Source organism: Pygoscelis adeliae, unplaced genomic scaffold (genome assembly GCF_000699105.1).
Source record: "Pygoscelis adeliae isolate BGI_AS28 unplaced genomic scaffold, ASM69910v1 Scaffold113, whole genome shotgun sequence".
Classification (NCBI taxonomy): domain Eukaryota; kingdom Metazoa; phylum Chordata; class Aves; order Sphenisciformes; family Spheniscidae; genus Pygoscelis; species Pygoscelis adeliae.
In genome coordinates this window covers 11,950,251-11,955,578 of record NW_008825108.1, presented here as the reverse complement: position 1 = coordinate 11,955,578, position 5,328 = coordinate 11,950,251, and positions in this window count along the sequence as shown.

The following is a 5,328-nucleotide window of genomic DNA, read 5'->3' as shown; positions in this document are numbered from 1 at the left end:
AAAGTCCCGTAAGGCGGGAGGATCTACCTTCCCCTTGGGCAAAAGATCCACTTTCAGGTAATGACACTTTTATGTCCAGCTACCCCCGGGAAAGGAAAACAACATGGAGAAAGCTGAAGTGAACAAACTTGAAAACCCTTGGCTGGGGAAATGCCCTCAACTCTTCACAGTCAAGTCATGAAGAAAATACTGCAAAGGAATCGCTTTCGTGACAAAACTGGGTTACTTTCTCACGGGCAGTCAGAAAGGGCAAAGTGCTTTGCAAGTACTGTGTTTTGTTGCCAGACACCTTGGGAACATTCAGTGTAGTTTTGGAACTTTTTGGGATGAAAGGATGAGAAACGAATTGATCGTTTAATTTTTCTTAAATGCTGTTTGATTTGCATAGCTCAACATTTGTTCCTTTCAAGAGTTAGTTGAAGAGTAGTATAATAGTGATATTGCTTATCTCTTATATATCAATACCTATGCACAGATTTGCAAGAGCTTTATGAAGATGCATCCTATGACTTTTGTCATTTCACAGATGAAAAGTATGAAGAACAGAGACAGATAATGACAGACCTCCTAAATGACCTCAGGTAAATGGGAAAACAAGAAGTATACACATTTATTGCCCTTTTCCTCACCATTTCCCCCCTAGATTTATGTAATAGTTGCTTCTACTTTGAGGAGAGAAATGTAAGTTCTAAAGGGCTTTTTGAACCATGTGTGCTATGTTGCAATGCCAATTCTTTCCTTGAAGGTTAATAAAGTGATCTAATTCATTTTACATGTATTAAGAGGTGAAGATTCTGGAAAGTGAAGCCTGAATACAGCACAAAAACTAGTACCATCTCCTTCCTCAGTAGGTTTTGCTTTGGTGTCTCTGTTCTGGAGTGAAATGAGTATTTAACTAAATGTCTTAAATGAGCTTTGCACAGAAATGAAAACAGCAGGCCTCCTTTTTAATGCAAGGTAAACATTTTTTTTAGAAAGACTTGATTTCCTTTTAAATATCTACTAATCAAATGTTAATTTACCAAATTTAAAACTAATATTTACCATCATCAAAATTATCATCAATCAGTACTAAATTTCCAAGAACACAGACATGCACATAACGCCCGATCGTTTTCGTGACATAAATGAAAACCAGTTAACTTAAAAGGGGCAGAACCAGCAGCAGGATCGTTTCTATGACACTCAGCACTTAACTGTTTCTTTACTACATACCCTTCAAGCAAAGAAGGGACTGCGGTGCCTTCTTGTGTTGTCTATGCAAACAAGCAGAGAGATTCACACTGGTACCCCTGCAATAACAGTTACTTGTAAGATGTGTTTTCCAGCAATGTATTCAGGCACAATTTATCAAGAGTAAGAAATGGAGTGTCCACCACTTCCCGTGATAGTTTGTTTCAATATTTACTCATCCTACCCATAGTAACCGCTGGGTTTTTTCACCTTGATTTGGTATGGTTTCTTTTTGACTCATTGGCTCTGGTTATGTCTTTGACATATGCGTTTTACAGATAGGCATGGGAAATGAGGGCCTTCCAAGATGCTAAGAATTCAGCATGACCCTGACAAAAACCCATGTCAAAATCCATTATTATACTTTTCTGCTGCATCATGCCAACGCATGACCCAGTAAACCATCCCTGGTTAGGAATTTAGCTTCAGGGTTGAGTATGGTTGAGTAGGAACAAAAAGCCCTTCTGCATGTAATAAATAAAAAAGCTATTTCTGTTTTATGATTAATTAAAAACTGATCTAGCTTTGCTTAGGAGTAATAAATGTTCCTGAGATGGAGTCTTTCTGAAAAAGAGCAGTACGTGCAATTGGGAGAAATGCTTTTGATTCTGAAATTGTGTGTTTATCCTGGATATGTCTGACATGCATGTAATTTGATTCAAGCTTAGTGCAAGCCAGAATTAGAACAGCAGATTGCTTACTTTTAGGAAGAAGTGTAATCCAGGGCTTTACTGCTTACGTTATTTGTGTAATTAGAAAAAGGCTATGGTTGAAGTCACTGGTTTAATCTCCAACAAACTGGAGCATTTGGAAACCTACTGACATTGAAGTCCAGAAGACTGTAGGGCACATTTTAACTAACCCATGACCAAAAGAATAATTTATTTGTCTTTTTACAGTGTTATCGTAACATTGCAAGTGGAAATGAAAACACAGTTTCTTAATTATTTAATTTATTTGATTACTTGTTTGGAAAGTCAATATTTTTATTCAAAGGTGAAGAAAAGGATATTTTTATTCAATGTGAGTATTGTGTCTAATATTTACAGAACAGCAGTTCAATATTTGGATTCTCAGCGAAAAGCCTGCTTGTTTCACTTTCAGATCTGGTCTAGTGATAAGTTCTCAGTTATCAATACACACTTCAGCCTTTGTCTGCCCCATGCCTGTTAATCAAATTTAATCTGAGTGATTTAATTCACTGATCATATATCACAATTTAAATCAGTGATCAGGAAAACTTAGTATTGGTTTTTAATTTTTTTTGCATATTTACATTTCAGTTAAGGTTATGTATAATAGCATTCCAAATATAACTCATTTGAATCCTGACTTTCAGTTAAATTTAACCTTTACACTTGAAGATTCACCTTGACATACAAAACATAAAAACTCTTTAAGTTGAACAACTTTTACAGTGTTACATGTATTTATAAATGCTTTTTAAATGTTTCCAACATAGAAAAATGTAAATAATATATTTCTTGATTACTAAGTAACTAATATATATCTTGGAAGTTGTGGCAAGCTGCATTTTATTGGAAATTAGGATCCACTTACACTCAAACCAGATTTCCTTTCTATTGAATTAGAAACCCTTCTTCACTTCTTTAATAAAAGCAATAAAAATATCAGGTGCTTAAATTGCTCTGTCATATGGAAGAAATACTGGTTGTGCTTAATGGTTTAATTGAATCAGGAGATGACCAAGTCTTTCGAAGATGTAGAATTAATAGATCCTCTCCATCTCATTTTTATTTCTGAACTGGAAGAAGAGTGCAAGATTTATCACTTTCTTGACTTTTGTTTTTTCAGCCAAATAATCTGTTTCATGGGCAAAAAGACAATGTCCTGAAAAAAAGATTTAACTTTTTAGTCACTTCCTGTTCTAGAGAATTAGCCAATATATTCTATCATTTTCAACTTTCTTTAAAATTCCTGCAAATTTGTACTACTTCAATGACTAAAATTTGTTATAGTTGCTATGACTGATGGGTAGTAACTAGGGGCATAGCCGTGTTTTCCTCTTCTGTTTTTAGGCATTTAATTTAGTACTTTATATTTGGAATAGGGGCAAGCACTTTCTTGATCTACCTCTTTGCAAACTGCTATATAACTTCAAGCTTTGGCAGTTCCTTCTGTGCAATTTTTTTGAGGTCTTTCCACATCTCGTCAGTGTTTTCAGTAGATTGAATCCAGCCATCACCTAAAGTTTGTTTGATAGTAAATAAAATATGAGCATTGATAGAGGATAGCTAGCAAGTATCTTCCAAGTAACACATGCAATTAATAATCTTTCCAATATACATATTAATAACACAAAGATAGATTAATGACAATTATTACGTTTCAGTTAGTGCTATATTTTATGATAAGACCTGAGAGGAAATCTATGAACGTGCTTCAGAACAAAGAATAAGTGGTTGATTCAATTCATTCACCTATGCCAACGCTGTTTCCTAATCATGTAGTTTTCATTCTAAGTAATGCAAGACTGATGCATTCTGCAAGATGCATCAGGGCTCTGGAAAGTTCGTCTCTTGGTATGTGCTCTGTGAGGGACCAGTATTAATTTCAAATATTAATCTAAAAACGGGGGTATGGATTTTTGTAGGTTGAATTCAGTTGCTGGTAAAATACTACATATATTCATTTGACTAGAAATGCCCATTTCTGCTTAAATTGTAGTATACAGAAGACATATAAGGGTGATTTTTTTTCCCAAAGGCCAGTAGAGGATCATTTGTACCTTAGGTATGCACAAAATATTGTAATACATGCAGATAGCAAGGTGAACAATCTCTTCTGGGAAAAAAAACTTTGTTCCTATGTTGCTCTTATATGAAGATAAAATATTCTGGGAAGGAGTCTTTATTATAACCTCTCCCTTCCAAAAAGGGTGAAAGTTGCAAGAGGAGCATGAGAAGCGCCTTAAGGTATGGTATCTTATCACTAGTTTACCCGTTAGCTGCTTTTACAGAGACAGTGGTGTCGCTCATTCCTCACCCATCTGGCTATACATCTCTTCTGCTTCCCTCCAGCTGGGTCTAGTGCTTGTCCAGCCCTCTGAAAGCTAGGTTAGCTTCCCAAACCATCAGCAAACTAACCCAGGGGAAAAAAGGTCTGCTACTTCTAAAGGCTGCTGTTTCAGTGAGCTGAATTGAATTACTGAGGAGTCAGACAAGCACCAGTGCACTGGGAAAATGAGATGGAGGGGTACAAAGTAAGCTGTGAGATTGTCTTGAATATCACAAAACTTCATTCTCTGAGCCCTGAAGTAGAGCCTGCAGCAAGGAACGTGTGCTCTAGAGCATGGACAAGTGCCTCTCCAGCACCTATAGACTCTGGGCTGCTGATGGAGAAGTTAGTTAGTTACAGAGGGAAACCTGTGCTTGTACAACAGAGAATATTTGTTACTTGTTCTTAGTCCTTCTTTCCCTTCTAGCTTATCCAGCCAACCATAACCCAGAAGAAGGCTGGTTGTAGACTGGAAATAGTAAAGCTAAAATATGTTAGAAGACAGGAACCAATCTGCCGGGTGTTGTGGCCAGGTGTCTCTTTGGACATGTGGGTATCTGGGAAAGTGGATTCAGGCCAAAATATCTACAGCTCTAAAGCTCAGAGACAGACAGGTTGTGTTGACTAAGGCTGGACTCGGCTGAATCAGGAGAAACACTTCATGGCAGCCTTCTTTTTGAGTGAGCATGTGTTCAGCTGTATGGAAAAAATACAGACAAGGCAAGGATATAATTGTTAGGGAACTCGAAAGGGAGATTGCACAAAGGAGTACTTCAAAGGCAGTACAAGAAAATCCAACTGTATATGTACACAGCTTGACTTCTTGCCACCTCTGCATTTGCAGCATCTCTAAATAATTTCCTGAGTAGAGACCTTGGCATTCTTTTGTGTAATTTATTATTCAGTATGCAGTTCATGAACCACTGGGGAGAATGAGTTTGTTCCTGCTTCAGAGGGACTTGACTGAACATGAAGTAGGAAGACTGTATGGTTCAAAATGTTTGTCATGGATAAATATCAGCACTACATTCACAGTTCCACTGAACTTGTGATTAAAGTGCTATTTGCAACTGGGCA